The sequence below is a fragment of the Plecotus auritus genome, assembly GCF_963455305.1.
Source record: "Plecotus auritus genome assembly, chromosome: 4".
NCBI lineage: Eukaryota > Metazoa > Chordata > Mammalia > Chiroptera > Vespertilionidae > Plecotus > Plecotus auritus.
This window is the reverse complement of record NC_137775.1, coordinates 180292169-180306377: the sequence shown is the minus strand read 5'-3', so window position 1 is coordinate 180306377 and position 14209 is coordinate 180292169. Positions and strand designations below refer to the sequence as shown.

The 14209-nt window shown below is 42.9% G+C and overlaps 1 long non-coding RNA gene across 1 annotated transcript in view; it reads left to right on the top strand.

Moving 5' to 3' along the window:
* Positions 1 to 10335, top strand: part of LOC308246217 — a 44857-nt gene extending 34522 nt beyond the window's left edge. The window contains exons 2-5 of the long non-coding RNA XR_013960376.1: positions 1394 to 1470; positions 3482 to 3716; positions 6511 to 6594; positions 6704 to 10335. This is a non-coding gene — a long non-coding RNA (uncharacterized lncRNA). The remainder of the gene's footprint in view (positions 1 to 1393; positions 1471 to 3481; positions 3717 to 6510; positions 6595 to 6703) is intronic.
* Positions 10336 to 14209: the final 3874 nt, after the last annotated feature.

The window sequence follows — 14209 nt, the reverse complement described above, 5'->3', positions numbered from 1 at the left end:
TCCACAGAGGAATGCTGGAAATAATGGGCAAAACTTGAAAGAGATACCTGCTTCGCCTCCAATATCTTCCTTAAAATGTTCATTTCTGAGGTGGTTTTAAAATATGTCTGCAAATGCTCTGATATGCCTTCCTCTAGGAATCAGAGTTTAATTCTTCTCCCTTTGAATGTAGTCTGGATTTAGTGACGTGCTTCTAAAGAAGAAAGGAAACTGGATGGAGGGTATATGAGAACTTTATGATATTTTCAACTTTTTCAAAGTCTAAAATATTTTTAAAAATAAAAATGTTAAAAAAGAATAAAGAGGAGCAGTGGGGCTGAGAGTGAACTAAATTATCGTGGCAAGAACTTGGTAGTTAGTGTCTAAAATGAGTAAATCGAGGCACATTATTGTAAGCATGGTTTTGAGTGCTACATGGGTAACTATTTGAAGAAACAGCTAAAAGAGCTAAAAGTACTTGCTCCTGGGGAACAGGCCTGGAGTGGAGGAACAGTGGGCCCATGGGCTGCTATTAATTGCAGGCCTTTTGAAAAACTCACCCCTAAACTTGCAAAAACAGTACAAAGATTTCTCCAAATCATCTTATATAACCATCTTACCTAATAAAAGAGAAACATGCAAATTAACCATCACTCCGCTACGCCCACAGCCAATCAGAGTGAGCATGCAAATTAACCCAACAAAGATGGAGGTTAGTTTGCATATGCAGAAGCCTGCTATGAGGGGAAGGGGGGCGGCGGAGGGAGCTACTGTAGTGGTGCTTCAGACAGAAGCGAGGACTTGCCGGCTCTGGGCGGCCCGGGAGCGGGGACTTGCCGGCTCCTGGACAGCTGGGAGTGAAGCCAGGGGAAGGAAGGCCTATTCTTGCACGAATATCGTGCAACGGGCCTCTAGTAGTACAATAATCTAAAACCAGGCCACTGACACTGATAGAACATTATTAACCATTTACAGATGAACTATAAACCACTATTAATTAACCTTCATTTTTGTTGTTGTTCTGCTAATGTCCTTTGGTTTGGTCCAGGCGATCTACAACCTCACACTGCACGTGTCATTTATCATCTCTTGTCACTGTCCCCCAGCCTGCGGCCCTTCCTCAGTCTTCCTTTGTCTTTCAAGACTTTTGAAGAGTCCTGGCTGGTTATTTCGTAGAATATTTCTGGGTCTGGGTTTTTCCGAATTTGAGCTTTGTCTGATGTTTTATGCTTTTCTGATCACATGCACATTGCTCTTGGTCAAAATAAAAATGCATAATCCAAACAAATCCACCCCCCCCCCCCCTGCAATGGACATTACCTGGGTGATCTTTTCTGATGTAAAATATACTCAATAATTAATTTTTATATATTAAGCCTTATCAAAGGCTCTTACTGTGGGCTTTGTTTTCTAGTCCCATCTTCGGTGGAGGTGAAGAACAAGCCTCATTTCCAGCCCACTCTCAGGATTCAAGCCGACAGCAAAGAACAGGTCTGCTTCCCTCGGGTCTTGGGAGGAGACCAGCTACAGAGTCCCAGCTGGGCTGTGGCCCAGGCAGAGGTGCCTGGGGGGGGGGGGGTGGTTGTTGAAAGGAGGGCAAACCTCCTCATCCAAAGGTTCTGGCAGCCCCTCTGAGGTACCCCTTGTCTCCTCCGTTGCTGAGCACTTAGGTGCTGCCTCTTCAGGTCTCTGCCTGTCAAACACTTGCCTTTGGCCAATCTTAGCATCTCACTCTCTTTAAACAAAGGGAGCAGAGACCGTCGGCATCTCCAAATGCTCTCTCTCTGCCTTTTGAAGCTTTAAACGGTTCTTTGCACGGGCATAAATCAAAGGAGAGTGAGCTTATTCATTTAGCTCGTCAGAAAAAAATCCCACTGTCATCATGGCAAATACAGGAGTTTATTCTTTTAATAGCTTTATTCTTTTCCCGTTAAGAAAGGAACTGTTCCAAGGCACTCATTCCATGCTGTATATTAGCCATTTCATTTTTCACGGAGGGGGAAAAATACCTTTCCGCACATGATTAATACTGCAGTTGAATACCAGGAGAGCCGGCCATGTGCTGGCTTTGGGCCATCCATCAGCAATTTCACATCTGTAATCTAGCCACAGCGAGTCAACGTTAACATCATGAACAAATCATGGCTGGTCTGTGGTCGGAGCAGTTTATGGACCTTGTGTGAGCCGAGCATGCATGCTCCCCCCCCGGGATTTGGACATGAAGATGATCTGAAGTAAGGAGGCCACGCATGAAAAGAGGACCCACAGATTTTCGTCTTTTCAATTCTTGCCCATGGGAGTGTAAAGCCCTGCCCTTTCCCCTGTGGGGGATCCGAAAGAGAAGCAAGGCTCCTGTTTTAGCGTCGAGGGGACAAGCATTGTCAGAACAGCGCAGTCTGCAGAATCAGAACCGTGGCGTGAATAGCCTTTACTTTTTCTCTCCCAGGGTCTGAATTATGAGTGCACCCGCACCGCTCTGCCCCAGGCACACACTTTCCATCTGATGCTCAGACCTGGTGGAAGTAGCACACCATGTCTTGAAGCGAGTGGACTGGGTTCAAGTGCCAGTTCCCAACTTTGCATTTGTCTTTGTCGCTTACCCTCTCTGACCCCTCATTTTCTCTGGGATATTGATACCCACCACTCAGGGCTGGTGTGAGGTTCCAGGGAGCCATGCTAACTAACATACGTGCCGGCTCCTGACACATAGTAGGTCCTCCAGGGACATGTGTTTCTGCTCTTCCCTTCCTCTTTCCTCTCCAAAGAGAACAAGGTGTCTTGGCCAGGATTAACCGATCAAGACAACTTTTCTGGAAGTTAGTTGAAGGGCAGATCCTTTAGGGGAACAGGAATAGCTTTATAAATTGCTTTCAAAAGTCACACCAAATCCTTCAGTCAGTTTTAAAGGAACTGTTTACCGCTGCATATGGCAGTCATTATTTGGAATAATAAACCCTCCGAGAATCTGAACATTCATGGGCCAACAGATGGGTCAACCTGCTTCGCAATTTAACGAAGTAATTTATTTCAATCACTGGGACAGGGCATGCGAAGATTACTAATTCAGTTCCCAAGCAAAAGGAGCAAACACCACGATGTGGCTCAGTCGTGCAGGCTTTATGGAAATGCACACCTGTTCAATGGGTTTGGAGACAGTCTTCATTTCGATTAGTGCTTCCTCTTCTCGGAAGGTGTGTAGGAAATTGCCGCAGATTCTTCTGCTGAAACTCATGTGCTAATTGGTGTCAGGATGAGATAAAGATCTCAGTGAAAATTTATGCCATGGCGCAGGTAAAATTAAGGTCATCAAAGTCGGCTTTGGAAAGTAAAACAGAAGCACATTCTTATCATAATTGGGCAATGCGTTGTTTTTTCTTCTTGAAGCAGTCTGTGCAGAGTTTAATGGGGAGGAAGAAAAGCCAGGGTCATTTTTTCCTCATCTTCAAATCTACTTCCACCTCCCACATCTTGACTTCATCTCTTTCCATCTGTCCTCACTCAGGAGCCAAAGGGCGAGAGGAATAGAAGAGGTGGCCAGAGAGCTTCTTGGGAGAAGTTCACAGATGCTCAAAAATGGGATTCAAGGTGTTAAGAAGACCTGGGGTGGCAGTTCTGATCTTGCCCATCTTGTTGCCCCGCTTCCCGACACGGAGTTGGATGGAACGTCTATGATGATGTAGAGAAGCTTCGCACAGAAGATGGCGCCTCGCTCACATTGGAGAGCTGCCACGTGTTGGGTGAGATGAGTAATGCTATATGATTGTTTGGCTGCCCTTTTTGAAAGGAAGATCCTTTTCTGTCTTCTATAGTCTTTCTTCACTTTGATGTCTGTGGTTATTACTTCAATATAGCTGACTTCCTTCTTCCTCACCATCCCTCCCCAAACGTTTATTTATTGAGTTGCCTTCCCTTTGCCAGAGGTCAGGTTAGCTACTGGGGTTCCAACCCCACTCCATCCCTTAGGCAGTGGGGAGGTGGGGGGAGGCGGGCACAGACACCATTGGAGGTAAATCCAGATGATGAGGGGACCCCTAGTAAGAGCTATTAAAAGATGCTTCTATTTTTTTCATCTTTATTATTGAAAGTATTACAGATGTCTCCTATTTTCCCCCCATTGGCCCCCTCTACTCCATTCTCCAGGACTTCACCACACTATTGTCTATTTCCATGGGTTATGCATATCTGCATACAAGTTCTTTGGTTAATCTCCTCTTCCGCTCTGCCTCCGCCTCTTCCCTCTGAGATTTGTCAGTCTGTTGCATCCTTCCATGTCTCTGGATCTAAAATGCTTCTATTTCTTTAAAAGGTCTCCATGTATATTAGGACAGTCAATAAATATCCCACCAGGGCTGCAAAATTGTGGTGCATTTTGCAAGTTTATCAAATGTTCAACATAAACTCAAGAAACTTATATATAAACTCATTTAGGGGCATTATCAAGAGTCTCAGTTTCAGAAATTTCATGAATGCAAGGCTTGGGCCCAGTAGCCCTTCCCATCTTCCCAACCCCTGGCGCTGCCTCTTCCAAGTACTTTTAGCTCAAAATGCCTCAAACTCATTTTTTTTCACCTTCCCCTCAATCACCAAATTAATGCTTCCTCCCAAAGTTCCTCTTGCTCTGAATGGCAGCAACATATTGTCACTCCCCTAGCACTCCTCTCTGGTCATCGTTCCTCCAAATCTGACCAGTTAGCAGGAGCTGTGGGTCCAATGTCCTAGCCTCCTCCTGGCCTGTCCCTCCTCACGTAGGTTGCCTCAGTTAGGACCCTGTGGCCATTCACCTGCATTGATATCAGGCCTTGCTAGAGGTCTCTCCTCTTTCTGGCTCTCACCCACACTTTCCATCCCCTCCCCACTTGGCAGATTGGTCTTCCTGGTACCCAGATCTTCCCCAGCTCCCTGTTTCCCACAGAATTAAATTAAAACTTGCCAGTCTGAGAATCAAAGCCCTTTCCAGAATAACTACAACCTCCCTTTCCATTCCTGTTTCTTATCTCTCCCTTCACACACTCTAAGCACAAGATAAATAAGAATAATACAAGGTACTCCTCAAATGCATCTTTGCTTTTCCACCTCTGAGCATTTACAGATGCTGTTCCTCGGCCTGCAAGGCCATCGCTGACATTCTGCTTGCTGAAACTCTACCCTTCCTTTAAAGTCCACATCAAATGCTTCAGGAAATCTTCCCCCCTCTCCTTATGCCCCTTGAGCCAGATGCGTGGTTTTCTCTTTTGAACAGGAGCAGCTCTTTGATTTTTTTTTTTAACTGTCTTATGGAACTTATCTTTTTCTAACTTGCATTCAATTCAATCCCATTCCACAGATATTTAGCAAGCACCTCTTAGGAGCCAGAGATTGTGGTGTGTTCAGGGGATAAATAAGATATAGAAGGGCCCTCTCCTTGTGGAGTTTAGAGTCTAATGGAGGAGGCTGGCAGGTAAATAAATATTCAATTATAAAGGTAATGAAGTAGGAGTGTATCTGGTGATAGCACAGAGAAGAGCTTCCTACCCTCAGAGCTGGTTAGAAGAAGGAGGTTCAGTGTGGGGAAGGGAGAATCCAGGGGCGATGCCCAGTTATTTATATTTTAGTTTATCTATTCTAGGTGGACATGTTCTTGAGGACCTTGGCTCGTATCACTGCATCGCCTTTAGGTCTGAGTATCTTGCCTACACATCAGCACTTAAACAACCGTGGGAAGACTTTTCTGTAGAGAACCTAAGTCTTAAATTTGCATGAAGGGCCCTGCTGGAGAAATAGCAGTCTTGGGAGAAAAGGAAAATAGAATGAAAGGCAAAGAGGATTTTCACCTTCAAAGCCAGCACTCTTTTCCAGAGCTTGGATTGGTTCATGTGCTGTCTGGTCTCCATAATCAGTCCCATTTCTCAACTTTTACAAAGAAAGATGCAGCCCTAACCGGTTTGGCTCAGTGGATAGAGCGTCGGCCTGCGGACTCAGGGGTCCCAGGTTCGATTCCGGTCAAGGGCATGTACCTTGGTTGCGGGCACATCCCCAGTAGGGGGTGTGCAGGAGGCAGCTGATTGATGTTTCTCTTTCATCGATGTTTCTAACTCTCTATCCCTCTCCTTTCCTCTCTGTAAAAAAATCAATAAAATATATTAAAAAGAAAGAAAGATGCAGACTTTGGAGCTGACCTCAGACAAGAGCGTCTCAAGTCAAAGGGCGTTTCCGTGAGTCACCTCAGAAATGCCTCAGGACCTGCAGTGGGCTGATTTTTGTAGATTCCACAGCAGGGGTTGGATAAGCCAATGCTCAGCACTGAACATGTTGGAATTTGGGAAATACACTGTAATCCTGTAGCGTGCTGACTGGGGTCCGCAGGCTGGCTCGCAGTTGACCAAGCCCTTTTCGTTTCCTTCCTGGGACTGGTCTGCTGTTCTCGCCCCCCCTCGTGGTTAGATTGATCACACGATTGTGGTCTAGCCCATGGGATGTAGCCGGGTTTAAGGGCCACCACTTCTAGTGGCCATGCTCCTTCTCCTGCAACACAACTTCCTGTTGAAAATGCAGAGTCCAGGATGGAAGCCGTTAGAGTTCCCGCACCTCCACGGGGAAGCTGCCTGCCTACTCCGCACACCCACGTTGGACTAGCAGGTGAGCAAGAAAATACCTTCCACTATGTTAAGCCACTGAGCTTTAGGGTTTATTTGTTAGAGCAGCTGGTGTAGGCCTAACTAATACACCCACTTTACACCATGCTCAGGGAAGTGAGGACCAAGAAGCAAAGCCTCCCTAATGGTGCTCTGTGAAACCCGACGAGCCTGGTGGTGGGTGAGTGCTTGGTCTGGGGGTGCCCTCGGCGGGCCTTTGGCAGCCTTCACTTCTGGATTCGTTCAATAGTGAGTTTGAAGTTGTCCTGCGTTAACTTTAAAAATTAGTAGTTTGAATGTGGATGCAAATTCCTAATAGCTTTAGCAACTGAAGAAAAATTTCCAGATGTTTCACAAAGCACGAAAATACTGTACATTGTGTTTTTTTCTTCAATGGGAAATTATTCACAGGGCAATAAAACGTTGTTTTTTCAGTAAACAGATTATGTTTCAGCCTGCGGTGTGAACACTTAAATGGAATGATGCAATATGCCACTTTTTAAAAGAGGGTTTTAAACATGTCAGTACGAACCTTTCAGTCCTCTGTCCCATAAATTCAACTTTTTGAAATGAAATCAACCTGAGCCCTGTGAAAGCTCCTACTACTATATCAAAACCAGTGAAATTTGCCTGTTTATTGCCACCTATGGAATGTGGCAAAGAAACATTCTTTTCACCTGGGACAATTTCTTCAACTTTACACCATGTGAAATTTAATTGCTTTCACTTCCTGGAATCCTTAGGTATTAGTCCTGTAGGAGGCGGGGCCAAGAGGAAAAGCTGAAAAAATACGTCTGTGTTTAATACATTGCACCTTGGAAGTGTATCCTTCCTCCCTCTACTACTGGTTGTGCAGCAACTTCCAGCTGCAAAAACCACTTTAGAAAAACTTGGGAGGAAAATGGCAAAGGGAAAAGGAGGACCAGGGATCCTGTTGGGAAGAGGCACATTGACACTCACAACAATAACGCATGCCTCCATCACTACAGTCAGCCCAGCCACACAATGGGAATAGCTGCTAATTCGAAGTTCATTTTCTGAGTATGTTTTGGTCTTCACCAAAAAGCCTAGTAAGTGCAATACCAGGCAAGCCAATAGGAACCCGGGCAATCCCTAGTCTGGGCAATGGTTGTATCACCTCCAGAAAAATCAAAATCGTAGAGTCAAGAACCGTATGATCATTTTTGTTCATGTTACAACAGGTTGTTTCACTTTTCAAAGGAATTCATGGGTCCTTTCATATTTAATTATAAATCATATATTAAAGTTTCTTGCAGAGTATTTGAAGAAAGATTATGGTAATTACTTGACAGGCAGGATGAGAAAGGGTGAAATTAAAGACCCTGGTTAAAGTCACTGCCAGAAACGAAGATGACCGATCTCTGCACCGGCAATGTGAGACGATAGGAAGATGGCAGCCGTCGGAATACAACACGTCCTGTTCACATGCCATGTAAAGCGAGGTACACCTGTGTCCCTTGTTGGAGATGTCCTCCTTCACTTGTCAGCCCCCCCCCCCCGCCCCCGCTGCCCATGATAACCTGCAAAATGCTCATTGTAATTGCAAACAGGACAGTGCCAGTAGCTGGCTGAGACTTGAAGACCTTCACTCTTTGGAGAACACTAAGGGTGAAGTATAGAGTTGGAAAATGTACAAAGAAGAAACATATCATGACTTTTTCTTGGGATACATATGGAAGGGGGAAAGACACTTAAGTGAGAGCAGCCATTCCTCTGTAGGCAGGAACTTGCATTGTACACATGATGGTTTAGAAATCTTAGTAAAGACATTCTTTCCTAATGGATAGCTATAAACTGTGTGTGTGAGTTTAAAAGATGAAGAAAATAATCATTTTCTCCTAAAGAATTTCAAAATGTGGGTAATTTTGGTGCAAAAAAACTGAACTTGATTAAAGTCTCTATATTTCACTATTTGATTACCTCTACTTCCATTTACTTTGAAGGCATATTTTTCAAGAGAGGAGGATAGAAGATATTTCATTTGACTGTTCATTAGCTTGATTTAAAGCTTATAAATATTTAGACCAGTAGTTTTGGGGCCTCCATCTGCACTGTTGAACCAGCCCACACCACCGTTAGGGGAGGGCCTGCCCCCCTGTCTCCACAAATCAACCTAAAAATCCTCGGCTTCTTCATGTTCTCCCCCTTACACACAGCAGATTGTAAAGATTTCTCCCCCTGTGAAATACCTCTTGATATTCACTTCACTGACTTGCATCCCAATGTGAAGTCTGGTTACAAGGGGATTCTCTTCTAGGGTCTTGAGGTCTATATAGGCCAAACAGACCTGGTTAATTAATTGTTAAAAACAGTTCAAAGGGGGAAGGAGCTAGTTAAATATAAAGACATTAGATCTGTTCAATCTAGTAGCACAAAACGACACTCAAAGAGAATGGAACTCAGTATTGGTGTCTTGACTTATGACTGCTTTGAATCTCACTGCTCAAAAATTATATTCTTAAAAGAAAGCCATGGTGAGAGGAGCAGAAGCTAACGCTGACATATCCGTCTTTGATATGGAGGTACAGTAGGCAGACATGAATCTACCCAGATTAAAAACAAATGTGTAATGGAAGTTGAAATATAAAGAATTTCTCCATTTATCTTCTTGACTAAAGGGAGAAAAAAACATCGTACACATTGTAGATCATTTGAGTTTTAGGCTGATGATTTGAAACATTTTTATAATAATTCAGTGGCTCTTTTTGAATATCCAGATGTTAATAATGGTTCCCTGCGATGTGATTAGGAATGAATCTGCCAAGGAAAAATGAAGCCTTTTCTCTTGGGGGAAGTTGAGTTACTTCTGTTATTTTCCCAGGCTTCCTGGGGAAGTCTATCAACATGTGAATAAATGATGGGAATGGGAGTCTGGCTGGTCACCATGGATTTATCAGCCTTGTTTGCTGAGTTCGACCTTTATTATTTACACAATCGGCTTGAAATATGACAAATGCAGTAACTTTCCAATGATTTTATTTCTTGAAATCCAACAGTCCTTCTAGGTTTTGAGTTTGAAAAGTCTGTGTTGTTTTAATAAAAGTTTCTGATGTCATTGCTTGTGAAGGCCATGACTTTTGCCCAAATTAAGAAATGACATGAATAACAACTGGGGATTCCCTCCTTTAGATTAAATTTTCCTGGCAGAAAAATACCCTTCTTTAAAAAGAAATGAAACATTTAAAATCCACAGACCTCTCTTAGAGATGCCCAGTATGCTTGGATAATTTTTGTTTCATTGTTCTATGGTTGATATGACACCTGCTTTAATTTTTCTCTCTCTTGTTTTAATCCTCACCCAAGGATATTTTTTCCATTGATTGTTGATGAGACAGAGAGGGGGGAAAGAGAAAGAGAGAGAAAGAGAGACATCAATGTGAGAGAGACACCAATTGGTTGCCTCCTGCATGCATCCTGACCAGATTGAGTCTGCAACAGAGGTACATGCCCTTGAATGGAATCAAACCCGGGATTCTTCAGTCTATGGACTGATGCTCTATCCACTGAGCCAAACCAGCTAGGGTTAATTTTTCTTTAGTATTTCATGTATGATGCTAGGGTTGTCTTGGATCTAGAATCTCAGAATAATTATGTTCAAGCATTAACATAATTATTGGTTATTGGGAAAATAATCTCTGGTCTTTATTTTTATAATCTTTATTTATACTTAAGGAGCTGAAGCATTTATGGTATAATATCTAAAAATAAAGATATATCTGCAATGACCTCTTTCTATACATGACTCATTATTCAGTTAATAAGCATTTATTAAGGCTGATTTGTTGTTAAATTAGAGCTTTCTTTTAGCAAAACAAAAATTTATCGTGAGAAATGAGGAGGTCATTACTCTTCTAGTAGCATTTATTGGACAGTGATTATGTGTAGCATTTTGCAAAGGAGCGGACGGTAAAATAGCATTAATAACAATAGGTGGCCTGGAAAGCTAACATTGATCGCATACAACGGGCCAGGCACAGAGGTAAACACGTTACATGATTTGCTCTTTCTTTCTCCAGCACCCTGTGGAGGTTGGTAGTACAGTTATTCCCCTTTAGAGATGAAGAACCTGAGACTCACAGAGTTTAGGAATTTTCCTAACACCCCACAGCTAATGACCAAGTCAGGACTCAGTCCCAGGAAATATGCTTCTGGAGCCATCCTTTCAAAGGGTGGTTCACAGGCCACTCTCTGAGGTCGAACTACTGATGGCCCGATGCCGTTTGCCTTTTCTGCACGCTGACATTTACAGCGAGGTGCAAAAGCAATGACAGGCGGGCGGGCTCCTTTGCAAGAGTCTGCCTTTGCAAAATGTTACCCCTATTCAATGCCCAATAAATGCTACTACAAGGGTGATAACCTTCTCACTTCTCAGGTGATACATTTTTGTTTTGCCAAAAGCGTGTATCAAACTGTACCTGTGATCATCACGTTCTTCACCGCCATGAGCTCTCGGGGGAAGAAGAGCCAGTTCCACCAAAAAATGTCCTTAATGGAGGAGTTTAAAAAAATCATTAGTTTTATTAAACCTTGACTGTTAAGTACACATCTTTTCAGTAGTCTGTGTGACTAAATGGCACATGTGCATGGGGCCCTTCTCCTGCATACACATGGCTGTACTAACGAGAAGCTCTTGGGTTGCGAGCTGAATAGTCACGTCTTTGCATGGAGCCCCCTTTTCGCTTGAGAGTGCTGCAGGCATACTGTGGCTATTTAGACTGGGCCCATTGAGTAGATCTTTTTACAAGAATAAACAAAGTAGGCTTATTGTGCTGAGGAAATCACTGATAGTATTTATGGCTAGTAATAAACATGAGCTTTCAAGAGAAAACTATCTGCAATGACCTCTTTCTATACACGACTCATTATTTAGTTATATGTAGATGGAAAACTTATATTCACCACCATGAGCTCAATCGTTTTGGAATATTTAAAGACTTTCCTGGTGACATCAGAGGCGATAGTTACATGTGATTTTTTTTTTTTATGAACAGAATATAACTTAATGAACCAATATTTCCCCAGTAATCAATGCTTGATGTTAAAAAAATCATGCATGGGTAAAAGATCCACTCAAAGTGCAAAGTAGAAAATAGACTGCAATGTAACAAAGTATCAAAAGTTAATTTGTGTAGTTTCAGATTCCACATTATAACTAACCTGTAAGAAACTACCACTTGTTGAGTTTTGGTGCAGCATCAAAGAAGAAGGGCCACAATTACTGATAAAGTTATCAAAAGGCTCGGCCCTTGTCTAACCACCGAACTGCGATACTGGATACTCTTCATCTACTTCAGTCAAAACAGCATACTGCAACAGGGAGCCGGTGTGAGAATCCAGCCATGTCCCATTAAATTGGACCAAAAATTAGATTTACATAAGATAAAGCCATGCCATTTCTAAACTTAAAAATGATACTGGTAAAAGTTTTAATTATGGTAAAATACACATAACATAAAATGTATCATCTCAACCATTTAAAATGCACAGTTCAATATTGTTAAGTACATTCACATTGCTATGCACCCTATCTCCAGAGCTCTTTTCATCTTGCAAAACTAAAATTCTATGCCCAAACAACTCCCCATGCCCCCATACAGGGACATGAGATCAACCCCACCCTGACTCATTCTCTCTCTCTCTCTGTCTCTCTGTCTCTCTGTCTCTCTGTCTCTCTCTCTCTCTCTCACACACACACACACACACACACACACACACACACACACACACACACACAAGTATTCAAGTCGCAGCTCCAATGCACAGCAACTGTGTGACTGATTGGGTCACTTACGGAAGCTATGGCTTAAGGGAGTAAGGAGCTCCACAGAGATGCTAATTCGTGCGCTGGCTGTGGCACAGGGTCCATAGGACTATGTATGTGGAAGCCCTTTGTGAAGTGTAAACATTATACTGGTGTAACATAGATTTTTAAAGCAAAGCTCTGAAATGCTTTAGTCCATGCAGTATTTTTTTAAAAAAACTTTTATTTATTGATGAGAGAGAGAGACATCAATGTGTTTTTCTACGTATTTATGCATGCATTGGTTGATTCTTGCATGTGCCTTAACTGGGGGATCAAACCCACAACCTTGGCATGTCAGGACAATACTCTAACCCACGGAGGTACCAGCCAGGGCTCAGTGCACGCAGGTTTGTGTACAGGTACAAGAAATCTCACGAGGCTGCAATCCTGCCCTCGGTCTTCCTTTGCATAATCCACAACTCTGTAATTATGATGTTGCTATAACCAAATAGGTGGGCCTCTCCCTTTCTCTCCTCATCCCTGGCAGCCTTTTAAGCCAAATTCTCAATTACAGATCTTGCTGGAGGTCCCCTTGGACCTTTGGTTTGTTATTTCAAAGCTATGATGAAAAGAGTTTAAAGGTATGGACACGTTTAAGAATAATATACGTACTGCTTTGAGCCTTTTCTTGCATTCTGCAATATTTGGCAAGCTTGTTATACTTGTGAGAGCTGTGGACTGGAGCTCGGGACTGGCCGGGTTTTGATCCCTACTCTGCTCTGTGTCCCCTTGGGTCACTGTGTAAAATAAGAAGGCTGGCTCCACGGTCCACTTTGGGCCGTGTCTGACCAGCTCGGTCGGCCATTACAAAATACCATAAACCGGGTGGCTTAGGAAACAGGAATTTATTTATTTTCTCACCGTTCTGGAAGCTGGATGTCTGAGATGGGTGCCAGCATGGCTGGGTGCTGCTCAGAGTCGCTTTTTGGCTCGCAGATGGCTGCCTTCCAGCGGTGGTCCCACATGGCAGAGAGAAAGAGCGGCAGCAGTTTGAGCAGTGTAAACATTATACTGGTGTAACATAGATTTGCTTTTTCTCTTTTTAACTCCATTTTTGATTTCCTACATGATTGAAACGACAAATGCATCAAAATAATTATAAATCTATGTTCCTGGGCACACAATGTATAAAGATGCAATTTGCAACACCAATGCCATAAAGGGAGAGTGCAGCTTTGTAGGAGTGGTCATATGCTATTGAGGTTAAGTTGGTTTCAATTCAGACCAGATTGTTATAAATTTGGGATGTTAAATGCATTCCCCATGAAGAAAGCAGTTAGCAAAGATACACAAAAGAAAATGAGAAGGGAATCAACATGGTTCACTACAAAAAAATCAACTTAACGCAAAGGCAGCGGTAATGGGGAAAATGAGGCACAAAAAAAGGTATAAGTCATAAATAAAATAAAACAAATAACGAACTGGCAGAAGTCCTTCCTGATACTGATTACTTTAAAAGTAAATGGATTAAACTCTCCAAACAAAATGCAATGATTGGCCAAGTGGATAAAAACCAAACTAACAAACCAACAGAAACCATCTCTTCCTTACAAGGGCATTCATTCAATCATCAGAGCCCGACTCTCACAATCCCATCTAAACGTAACGCTCGTCCAAAAAACCCCAACTTCAAATACCCTCACACTGAGGGTTAGACCTTCGACACATGAATTTGGGGAGACACAATTGAGTCCATAGCAAGCCCCACATAGTCTAAGTGATGAGTCTATGTTGCATGTGAAGTGTAATACTAACGACTATGAGAGACCAGAAAAACTGAGGCACAGAAAATCCA